Here is a 12,409-nt window from a genome sequence, read left to right as displayed (position 1 = left end):
TTGTGTTCACCATGTTGTTGCAAACATCAGTCAAATGAGATGATATGAGAAAATTCTCCAAAGAGCTTAAACCACCCAAATAATGCAAGACATTATGATTTTTTTAAAACCTAGGAATCTTCAAAAGTAATTTTCTAAATGGATAGAAACATGGTGCCAAGTGTCCAGATCTCAGAAAAGGCCAATATCCATCTTCCCCTTCACCCTCTGCGCATGAGATGTGTTCTGCCCCTTGCACACACCCCATAATAAGCTGGTATCCCATCACTTTACATCTGTAGCAAAGGTCTTCAAGGCAACCACAAACTGAACTCACACTCAGCTCTAACAGCATCAAGTGGCCCCAAACGGCCACCTCCTACTTCCTACCTGACTGTCCCTTCACACTGGTGGGAGGCCACACCTCAGCTCGGACGCCCTTGGCCTGCTGGCCACCCTCCTCACCTGACACCACTATGCAGAGAGAGGGGTCCCCTCAGTGGTTAGACTGCACGGGTTCCAGGCACGTGAGGCTGCCAGACTGTTATGTGAGGGTGTCCCCAACGCCGGGTATGACACCCGCACTCCCCAGCACCACAGCCAATGCTTCTGTTAGGGAGGAGCGTCTGCGAAAAATACAAGCCTGTCACCACAGAAGCCGAAACGTGCCTCCCGCAAGACTCTCTCTGCTCTGTCTGCTCTCATCTCGGGACACAGAGAACACAGGGAGACAAATTTGTTTTCAAGTTTGGAGGCTGCAGCTGACAAGCACCTCTGGCAGGTGCTGGCCTACCTGGGCAGTGACACAAGGTGGGGAGGGAGTGCCAGAGGAGAAAGGGCGGGATGGCCCTGCATGCAGATGCAAAGCTTTCCCATGTGGGGCAAGTGGGCTCGCTCCACGCCCTTTGCCCATGTTCTATGACCTTGAGGTCTTCAAGGTGAGCTGGATATTTCTCATGAAGATTTATCACGAACACACCAGCCTCAGACCCATTCTCCACCTTCCTCCATCCTGCTCTGTGCAGAGGAAACTGACCTCTGCACAGCACCTGGCCCCAGGTGGCTCGGCCGCCCTGACGAAGGAGCAGTGGGTCTGGGGCGGGAGGAGATCTGATGGTGGCCATGTTTCCACCCAAACCGAGCGTCCAGTCTGGCAGCCGTGCCCCAGAGCTTCTGCTCTCTCCTCCTTCTAGTAACTTCTCTTTCCTCTTGTCCCACTGGACAACAGGCAGTATGACTGCAGGGGTGGTGCAGCAGCCCTTGTTGGCCTCCCTCAGCCCCGTGCAAAACGATGCGGCCCTTTCTGTAAACTCCCTTCCACTGCCCCTTGGAGGACGACGTGTGCACTAGACAAGGCCTAGTGAGCGCAGGGGAGGCCGGGCTTTCCCCAGAGGAGACACAGAACTTCGGATCCGTTAGGAGCACCAACCGGACATGCTCGCCAGGTCCAGCCCAGGCCGCTGTCCGCCACCTGAGCACTCACGTCCAATACTGCAAGAATATCACATTTTTCACGATAAATCAGAGATAGGAACTTGTATGTAAAATCTCGAGTTTTAAAATATGCCTGACTATATCTTAAACACTCCTTGGGGCAAATAAAACACATATGTAACTTGGGTTCCATCCAAGGGACATCAGTTTGGATCCTAAATAGACTATGGTGGGTGCCTCTTCTTTGGGGGAAAAAGTCTGCTTTTTATTACAATGCATAATCATAACAAGAAGTGTAGAAGTTCTCATCTATGCAGCTTTTTCTTACACAATTAGTCCAAATACCATAACTCTCACTCCCTCCTTTGACATCTCAAGGCCAAAGAGAAACATCCAGAGCTCGAAAGTCACAGGAATCGTAATATCAGGGCCTGTTCTAAACGTATGAATTTCACCAAATCATTGAAATTTCAGTATGGCTCGCTCCATTTGTTTGCAAAATCGGGATAAATACTTCTTTCCCACCACCTTCACTGAGATACCTGGCTGGAGAATGAAATAATACACCGTCAACAAAATGTGCATTTGAGCTCTTCAGAGAATAAAGTGCCATTTAAACCACAGGGATTAGTGAGAGAAACCTCAGAGGTTGGCCACAGCTGTTCAGGAACCGGGCTAACTGTGCGCCAATGCCCCAGGCCCGGGCGATCTTACAGAAGGCCTCCCAACTCAGCGCCCGTTCTCAACCCTGGACATGCAGCCTCTCACCTGAAGCTTTCCAAATCCACAGGCCCGCTCACACCCAGGGTGCTCACTGAATTGTTCCGGTTGGGACCTTTAAAAAGCTCTCCAGGGGGTTCTCATGTGGGCCAAGCCCGAGGACAACTATTAGGAGCTTTAAAATTGCAAGACAACCACTGCTCATGTTTGAGTGAAACTGATGTAGGTATCAACACTCTTCTACGTGCACCATCACTCAGGGCACACACTGATTCACACGCACAAGGAAACACACACACACACACACGTGTTTCTCTCTCTCTCTCTCTCTCTCTCTCTCTCTCTCTCTCTCTTTCCATTCATACATTGACCATGGAAGAAAAGGATAACAATTACTGTAATAAAAACCACAAAGTTTTGAGTACCTGATAAGTTCACTAAGCTGTCCGCACATATGGTCCCATTTCACGCTCATAAGCACACACATGAGCTGGGTACGAATGCTGCCCTCACTTGAACCCACAGCCTGACTATGACAGCGGTGCTGTTACCCACCACCCAGCGTGTTTCCCACTGTACCAGACACTGAGCGTTTATGAGATGCTCAAATGGGATGTGTGCCCTCAAGGATTCTACAGCGTAAGAAGGGATTGTGACACACACTAAAATTCACAGCCTGAATTACAAAGATGTTTACTGGAGCCCCTGGAGGCACGGAGAGGGGACTCAGAAGAAGACACCCATGGCTTTGCCGAACTCCTACTTGGAACCCACAGGGAAAAGGAAATGCATCCAAACATTGAAGGGAGACCATGACAAGGCCACCAGAAGAACCCTGGGCAAAGGAGAGAGTGTATTTACACATTTGCCAAATTCAATACGTTATTATTCTCACCATCATCTACCAGCGCCACCTGGATTGCATGTTTATGCCCCCCTGAATTTACCAAATTGTCAGCTCAACTGGTAAATCGGGATTTTTTAAGAATTCATGTCAGTTCAGACTCTGGTTCTTACTAAAAAATTATGACTAAACACAGACATACACACACACACACACACACACACACACACACACAATTAATAATTTGACGTCCAAAGAGAAAAACAAGTTATAATTTTTTGGTAGAAACAAATTAATGTGAAAATGAAATAAACACATTTTACAGAATTAAAAAAAAAAGAAAATAGAATATGCTTTGTCTTGTACTTTTGTTATCTATACACAATGGGAAGGTAAGCAGAATCATTTTTTACCCACAATACATAAAAATCTCAATTAGTTATGGTCTATTTGTGCACTGACTAAAAACATTCGTTAACAAAACAGAATTTTCTAGTTTACTGGATGAATATACCAGAAGAAATTGAAGAGTAATGTTCGGTTGCCAAGCAACCACAGCCCTTTCCCTCCCGTCTGTGATCAATCCGACTCATTCGCAGGCTTCTTATCCCAGTGCTAGGAATGCCAACCAATTTGTTTCTTGGGAAAATTATAGTGACTTTCAGTAACACAATAACACTTTTATTCTCAGAAGATAAACTCAGATGTTCTTTTGATCAAAAAGGGATGTGTTAATTCATTATTCTCTACATGGTGCTACTGAGAAAGCTATAATTAACTAACAACACTATTGCGACAGCATAAAACAAACTGTGAGCACGCCTATTAGTAATGTTTAAGGTGTTAACTAGCCTCCGAAATGAGAAAAATACAGAACCTTTCCTCCAATAAGGATGTAGAGAAAGGAGAAAGCACTGTATCTAATTAAATTGAGAACTGTTTCCATTCCTTCCCCACCCTTCCAAAAAAAGAGGGTGAGAGGGATGTGATGGCCAAAATGTGAGATTCCACTTTAACAGCAGAGAAAATGGCTCAATGCCAATCCTACTTGTAGGTAGCCACAAAATGCTGGTGAATAACGTGATCTTTTCTTTGAAAGAATGCTTAGCACAATATTTTTCCAGGAACGAACAGGAAGAATATTATTATGCTTTCATTCATTAGCTGTGTTAACTTAGCATATTGTGTGTAAATCACCATAATAATTGCATTTTCTTCAGACTGAATTAGTTGGAATGGAGCTGTAATCAAAATGTTCATAATTGAAACTATAGTATTCTCAGTCTGGGTCTGAGAAAATAACAAAGGGCACTGATTGAATCACATAATACAGTACACCACTCAAAACAACCTTAGTATAGAGACAGTTGGTCCTCAGGATTACACCTTTGCAAGTCAATTAGTTCCCCCCAATTCAGGACCTGACACCTCCAGATCTGTGATTTTTTTCCACAGCTATCTTTTGTCTTTGACCTAACTTACGAGCTTTCCATGTGCACGACTGCTTAGATTTTTAGGTAAAATATAAAATAGTGAAAAGCTAAATTTTTGTTTCTAGGCTCTATGGCATTGTTGGCTGCCATAAATCAAAGGCCAAAATAATTTCCAGAGAATAAAGCATTTAATACCAGTGTTCCTGGAAAACAATATGCAAATGATCATGTGGATTTCAGGTGAGCTGTCCCAGGAATTCCTCAAGGAACCTCTCAGAGATGGCATGCTCACTGTAAAGAAGGGGGTGTTGTCATGCATAAGTCAAACCTGAGGGCAAACTCCACTGAACTGGTGGGGGCTTCCTGACAATCATTCCCTCAGGCCTGATGTCACTGGCCTCCCTCCACTGCTTAATTTTGCTTTTATGAGATAAAAACTAATAGAATAAGAATCCAGCCTTGATCACCACTCTTATTTAATACTTCATGAAAAGGAACCAGCCTAATTATTTCAACAAAGCCATTTTGAGTCAAAAAACAAGCTATCTGCAAAGATTTCAGAAGTAAACTATAAAATCAAGTTTCTGTCCAGCAAATATTTTCTAGGTGAGGTCTGTTTTGTAAGTCACGAGGAACTTTGTGATGGTGACATCTGTCTGGTCTTACCTGCTTCAGATCCAGAGACATGCTTATATTTTAATAAGCAAGTGATTTCTAAAGAAGTTATTTAAAACCGTTCATTTGATGGGATTGATTAACTTAAAGGCAATACATATATTATGTACAATATCAACCCTGTCAGGCGTGCAATTAGGTCCCCGGGTCTATGGTTCGTTCATGACCAGGTAAAATGGAGCACCTGTGTAACCAGGTGGTAGCATTAAACATCTACAGCCAGCCTTTCCTTTAAATACAGATGCAATAGAGAACAATCTGGAAAACAGATATTCATCACCATAGTCCTGCACTTCTGCAGTGAGGTGGGTACAGACATGTCCCCAAAGTGATGTCTGGTGAGTTGCCACAGCCAGTACTCACACAGACCCAGAAGTAACCATTCATCCCAAATGATTCACTGATAATCAGGAGCTTGTGAGGAATGACATGACACACTGTGCTCCGCCATTACTGGAGGGAAATCCACGGCAGCACTTACGGCCATAAAGTGGGAAGCTGGGTTACACACTAGATCCTAGAACCTTGTGAAATTATGAAAGCCACAGGATGCTCCATCACAAAGAAGATGGGATTGCGACAAAGCCAACTGGCACATCAGCAGGGGAAAGAGGGAACTCACAGTCTTACACAAAGCCTAGAAGAAACACTGTCTTCCTGGTCTCTGAGAGTTTCCCCAAATGGCTTTCGAAGCTCCTCTCTCCACCCACATCTTGACAAGCCAACCCGACCAGCAGTTGGTCAGCTTTATTGTCCCATCTGCTGCCACCCAGAGCTTTGGAGGAGCTGGACTGGGCAGAATATTAATTGATATTCAAGATTAGAAAACACAAGATTTTACCTTCAGTAAAGATACAGAGACACGAGACCGTACTATCTCTAATTAAATTGAGGAATAACTAGTAACACCATCATCATAGTAACACCATCAACAACCATAACTAACTTCTGCGTATTTTTCATGCATCAGACACCAGGCTAAACTGTCTATTTGGATTATCTCATTCCAGTCAAGCAACAATCCCATAAGGAGGGTACTGACATTATCCCTGTTAATAAAAGGGGTAACTGACGCACCACATAGTTAAATCACTTTTGCAAAACCACACATCACAGATATAGATGGTGGAGCTGGAATTCCAAACCACGTGGCCACGTGGGGAAGACTCTGCTTAGCAGTAGCCAAGGTGGCTCACCAGTTGCCCACCTCTGCGCACGCGCAATCTCTCCACACCCCACCCCAGGCGTTCCTGGAGCGCACTACCGCGCACGCGCGTGCCGGCGGCCCTCTCGCCGGTTCTGCTGGCTGCTCGGCGGCTCCCGCGGGCTGGCAAGGCTGCGCGCAGAGCCCCGAGGGCAGGGGTCCCCCCTGGAGCCGCCCTGCGAGGCCATCTCACACCTGCTTGCGCCGCTGCCTCTCACCTCTTCCCCTGCCCGCCTTCTGGGCCCACAGCCCAACCCTCAAACCGCCCCTGTGCAGCCCCGGCCACGGCTCTGGGCGCGGGTACCTGGGCCCGCGCAGCGGCAGCTTCTCCACCCGGGTTTTGGTGGAATCCTCAGCCCGGCCCCTGAACGAGCAAGTGCGGCTGGCAGCCAGCAGGGGGAGTGGGGATGAAGGGGCTGGCGCTCCCAGCGTCTGGCTCCAATCCCTGCTCTCCAAATTAATCACTTTCTCCCCTCTTCCTCCCCACACACCCTCACTGAGAGAGAGAGAGAGAGAGAGAGAGAGAGAGAGAGAGAGGGAGGGAGGGAGGGAGGGAGGGGGAGGGAGGGAGAGAGAGAGAGAGAGGGAGGGAGGGAGAGAGAGACTGAGAGAGAGAGAGACCGAGAGAGAGGGACACAAAGAGGAAGAAGGGGCATCCGTGACTGGCATCTCTAGCTCCCCCAGTTCGGCTACCAGGGAGCCATGGCAACCAGGCCCGGCCCTCGCGAAGGTTGGGGGAGGCAGAGGTCAGTGGAGGTGTAGCTCCTAACCCTCCCGTTTCCCACCCCCACCCTTCTGTCGTCAGACCCACCCCCCTGCCCCGTCTCAAGCTGGCAGCGTATGCGGAACCCCATCGGGATCTGGAATCCTGTCCCGAGAGTGGGAGCAAGATTGGGGGTTGGGGGTACCAAGCCCTGCCACCCAAGAGATGGTCGGGGACAGAGAGGAGTGAAGTGAGGCCAGGACTGACCGCAAACCCAGCTGGACCTCAGACCCCCGCGCGCGAGAGGGCAGGACTGTCCAGTTGGGTGTGGACTGCTCTCCGGGGAGCAGGGAGGGATGGGGTGAGGGAAACTGGAGGCTAAACGGAGGGTTGTCCTACCGGAGACCGGGCGGAGAAGGTGGGGGCTGGAGGATTCAGGGACCATGCTGACTCCGCCGACTGACCCAGCTGTCTGAATCCAGCCTCAGACCCCCTGGAGCGAGGTCGGGAAAGGGGGTCTTTCCCGGTTTAGGGCCTCGGAGCCTCGGAGCACCCCACACTGGCCAGGCTGGAGCCCTGGTTTCCCACCATTTCCTGTCCACAGTGGGATGACCCCTCTTCCCAGTAGCAAACCCTGAACCTCCCCCCCCATCCCGCCCGGAGAGTTGGCTACTGGCGAGTTGGGAGACCCCCTCCCACCTCCGGGCGAGCCAGACACGGCCAATGGCCCCACCTCAGACACACCTGCGTGGCCTCCGGCACCGGTGCGTTGGGCGCCTTCCCTCCGGGAACTGGCCGGCAGCGAGAGGACGTGCAGGTCCCCAGCTCCGGGCGGTGCGCGCGGCCACGGAGCTCCCGGCCAGGCCGTGTTTCTGGCCGCGGGAGCGCGGGACCTGCTCGGGCTCGCACTGGCTCCACGCCCCCGGCGCAGGCTGCCGCGCCTCCTCCGCCGCCCTCCCCACGCCGCGTGTCCCTCCCTCTGCACACTCCCGCGGGACACGGAGAGTTGCGGGCTTAGGACTTGCACGGCGCCCAAACTTTGATCGTCATGGTCAACAGCTATGGTCAGAGGAGGTAGGATCTCTGCCGCTTTTATCCGCAAAAGAGATTGCAGACCCCTCCCGCTCGGATGGCTGCGCTCAGCGCAGATTCCAGACACGCTTGCGGGGCTGGCTTCCGCATCCGCAGCAGGTTGGAGGGGCGTGGTGCCGCGGCCCGCGGGAAAATGTGCGCTAGCTTTCCCTCCTCACTTACAGACGGGCCGGCCTTGCTGTGCAATTTACAAAAGATGCTCCCTCCGTAAACTGCCAAATTACTGCTGACATAAATGAAGGCGCCTTTCACCTTTACCGTCTTTTACAACACTGTCCTAACACTTATGTTCTAAATTTCACCGTATTATTCCCTAACGTTTCTCTTATCTATTCTGTATTAATTCGCCACTTAGGGCAGAAGAAAGCCCTGCATACTTATTTCCAATGCAAAAGGCCATTTCTGATGCCTTATCAATCCCACCAAAAACCATACATTTTATTTTAGGATGCCACAATTATTTTGGGAAAGTCACAGTCATCGACAGTATAAGTGATTTATATACTCTTTCATTTTTGCCCCACTACGGTCAGCTTTTCCAGCATTTTCACACAATACCACTTAAACAAACGCCCGTTGAATTCAAGTCCTCTGACGACTAGAATCATTGACTTCTCATTTTCGCTCCACTATGGCAGTGAGATTGGTTTTGTTCTCCTGCCTGCACGGAACAATGGGGACACAGAGCTGTGAGCTACCCTCAGATGTGGATGTCACTAGAGAGAGCAGCTAGAGGCAAGGGGCACGGAATGATGCTTCAGAAGCAACTGAATACGATATTTGAATAAACGGGCTTGTAAATTTTAATAATTGCTAACCTTGGAGCCCTGACTCTGTCAGTTCATGTGTGGGCACAGTTCTTACTGGCTGCCTTGCAAATTGCAAACGCAAGTGAGGGCAGGATTCGTCCTGAGTTTCACTTGTACTGCTGGGGTAATTTCTTCGCCCGAGGCATCATTATTCATGTGGCATGTTTTCTAAACTAGAAACAAAGATAGAATATTAAGGAAAATTCCAACGGGGAAAATACTGTGCCTGTAGAAAAACATTTCCAAGGTCAAGGAGACACAAAGCCGAGTTGGTCTCTGGCGTTTACCACCCTCTGGGTAAACACCCGCTGAGCAAAAGGCTCAGCACTCCCTCCTGGCCAGGCCCTCAGGCTACTCTTAAACACACAGCTCTTCTTTTCTCTGCTTAGTTTGCTCGGCATTCAAATCACTAAAATACACGTATATTTATTGAGCACCTAGCATGTATCACTGTCCCAGGTGCTGGGCCCAGTGGGAAATCCAACAGACAAGGCCAGTTGCTTCTTTTTAAATCAAATATGCAAAATATCTTGGAGAGTGCCCAGGCACATACCTGAAACAAGAGAATGAAGAGCCAGCTCTTAAATACCGGTTTTTCTTGAAGGGGAAACAACACATTTCTGAGCCTCTGTTGCTGCATATAAATGAAGAAATAATGGCCCACAGTAAGCCCATGGCTTACTAGGGACAGCCATTAAGCTACCATACTCATATACACAACACACTCACCCCAGGCAACTAACTTGTAGGAAGTGACAGACAGGGAAAAGTATGTAAGAAAAAAGGAAAGGAAGGGAGGACAAATGATTAAGGAAGAAAGAAAAACAGTATTTGAGAGAAAGATAGAAAGTATTTTAGCCAACAAAAGGATTTCTTTTTAAAGATATGCAAAATGGAGGCAGTTGACTTAAATTTCCACATCCAAGAAGCACCTCATGGCTGTTATCACATTTTTAGCACATTGTCCAAGGCAGGCAGGAATCCAGGCCTCCAGGGCCCTGGGACCCCGCAGGCCAGTGCCTCCTCCTGGAAGGTGGCCTCCGGCACAGCAGGTGTGTGCTGAAGGCCGCTTCTGGCACTGGTCTGGATCCCCGCCCGTCTGGGCTCCCAGCCTCCTGTCTGATTCTGTTCAGACCCACTTCACAGTTCACAAACAGCCGTGCTGGAGAACCACTCAGACTGCTACGAATCCCATGGAAACGTGCTAGCATAAGCTTTGAAAGGTGTGAATTCATCGCTCACCATTGAGGAAGGATGTAAAATAAAAATATGACTGTCACATCACATGTGAAAGGGACACACGGGTTCTTTCATGAACAGAAGCAGAGGGGGAGAGAGAGGGTTCCGTCATCTGGAAAGAGAAAAGGTCTTCAAAGCTGGGGCAGTTTGTAGCTCTTACCGCTGATGGAGTGCCCACCGCCACCTGGACCGCCCCTGGGTGTCGTGCCCAGAGCGAGGGCCACGGGAGGACCAGGACACTTGGGTGAAGCCCTGCAGGTAGCCACACGGTATCACTCCCAGAAAAACTGTTTAGCAGAAAAGCTGTCGCTTTGCAAATGCCATTTCTGTCTAGCACTTCCGACAGTCAGACCCACAGAGGTTTTCTGGCCAACTAACAGCTGGAATAAAGGAAAGCAAGATGCCCCATTGAGGGACAGACTCTCCAAGGTGACCTCGGAAGCACAAGGAGCCACCTCCCCTTAGGTGGTAATGAAGCTGGAGAAGCCCATTACTTGCGGCGTTAGACTGACAGTCCACACCCCTGTAACTAACTGGTCCTGTAACACAAGGACAAGAGGACATGCTGGAGAAATCCAAGGGCAACGATGCTGGGACAGACAAAAAGGGAAAACCTGGTGTTTTAGGCCACGGATCAGCCTTAGGAACTGATGGAACCAGATACTTTCACTGGATTTGAAAAGGGCTAGGTAATTGTATGACCGTTAATATACTTATGTAGCTAAGATAATGCTACGTACTGACAGATCTCTCGCTTAAAGCATGTGCCGATTGCCTGTGGACGTCAGAAGGGACCCCATCCTCCAGTCAGAAATGCTCGCCCACCTGTTCTGCTGGCTTCCTCTCTTCTTGGTGATTTACTCCGAAGTCCTGAGCAGCCAAGGGGCATCTCCAAGGCCTGTGAACTGGGTTACAGGACGAATTCATGTTTGTTGGGGGAAATCCTGGTAGTTTTTGGAGAATGGGGATTTCGTCTAAACCTCTCTATTTCCAAAATAATACAAAAGCTTTTCAATCGGGAAGGGACCTCAGATAACATATCCCCTGTAGTTTCTTTTTATACTTGAGGTTGCTAAGGTTCAGAAATTGTCTCAAGATTGCACAGTTGGTTAGTAGCCTAGGACATATTAAAAATCTCCTAGTTCTTAAAGTGTATCATGTTAGAATATGACAGGCCACGGCCATCTTGGAAGATCATTTTGTTTATTCCAGTTCTAGTACTGCAAGCAAGACAAAAGCTGAGTTGTGAGATGGTGAGTGACACCAGAGGAACAGGGCTGATCTTACAGAGATATAGACCTGTCAAAACGCTGTCTTCCTTCATCTTTTTCTTCTGTCTATTTTGCCCAGTTGATTTTAGAAACAGGTTTCCACACTCTCAGTAGGAAGGAAACAATGAGAGAAAAGGCAGAGGCTCCACCCCGTGTGTCTCCTGAACAGAAGGGCTTGGGGCAGGGGGCTGGCGGTTCCTCCCCTCCCCCAACGTGTTTTCTCTTCTTCTAGGGCACACAGCCCCCTACATAAAGACTCTACTCCCCAGTCTCCCTCGTGACCGAGTTTGGCCCCAAGACTAGGTTCTCACCAAAGGGACCTGATGAGAAATGCTGTTCGAAACTTCCAGGTCACCTACTTAAAAATAATGTGGTGTCACTCCCACTTCCCGTCTAGCTATCCTGCAGTAAGGAAAGCCTCATGTTGAGGTGACAAGTGGTCCCCATCAGCCTGAGACCCTGGGTGAGTAAGTCAGAGTCCAGAGTCCGCTCATGAATGGCAACTGAACTTGTGTCTGCTTTGAGCCATGTCTTTTGGAATCTCTTTATTACACCTGTTGAGCTCTCCCCTTCACTGGTACAACTGCAATCGCTGCCATCGGAACAATTTCGGGCGAGTCAGGGAAACACCCACAGGCTGCAGTGTCTACCTGTTGTTCCCTTTGCTTGCCCAGCATTTATCTACATGCGTGCAGCGCACGCATCCTCGGGAGTAATATCTGTGTGTGGGAGGATCAGGTTAAACTGTGTCCAACGCTGCCTATTGAACTCCAGTCCAGCTACATGACACAGGCACGACCCACGGGCCGCGTTTTCCATCCCGCTGTCTGTGGTGATCGGCGCAGTGAGAGGCAACTGACCCCAAAGACCCAGGGGAGAGCTCTTGGGTTCACACCTGAGCTAGCGGGAGACAGTGAGGACTGCTCAGCGGGCACGAGGTAAGCTGGGAGACGCTGGCTGCTTTCTAACCCTGCTCCTATGAGCGTGCCTGAGAATAAAGCCACAG

At 49.0% G+C, this 12,409-nt stretch overlaps 1 protein-coding gene across 17 annotated transcripts in view; it reads right to left on the bottom strand.

The window, feature by feature from the left end:
* Nucleotides 1-8,129, bottom strand: part of CHL1 (cell adhesion molecule L1 like) — a 151,122-nt gene extending 142,993 nt beyond the window's left edge. For 4 of the 17 annotated variants that reach the window (XM_019755804.2, XM_074312202.1, XM_074312200.1 and 1 more), the window contains exon 1: nt 6,594-6,730. The gene's annotated coding sequence lies outside the window, so the exon portion shown is untranslated. Of the gene's footprint in view, nt 1-6,507; nt 6,731-7,725 lie in introns of those variants that run through there. The other 13 variants (XM_019755806.2, XM_074312204.1, XM_019755805.2 and 10 more) reach the window with 10 other exon arrangements.
* Nucleotides 8,130-12,409: the final 4,280 nt, after the last annotated feature.

Source organism: Rhinolophus sinicus, linkage group LG10, assembly GCF_036562045.2.
Source record: "Rhinolophus sinicus isolate RSC01 linkage group LG10, ASM3656204v1, whole genome shotgun sequence".
In the NCBI taxonomy this organism is placed as follows: domain Eukaryota; kingdom Metazoa; phylum Chordata; class Mammalia; order Chiroptera; family Rhinolophidae; genus Rhinolophus; species Rhinolophus sinicus.
Note: the sequence above shows the minus strand (reverse complement) of the source record. Positions and strands in the feature narration are given on the sequence as shown.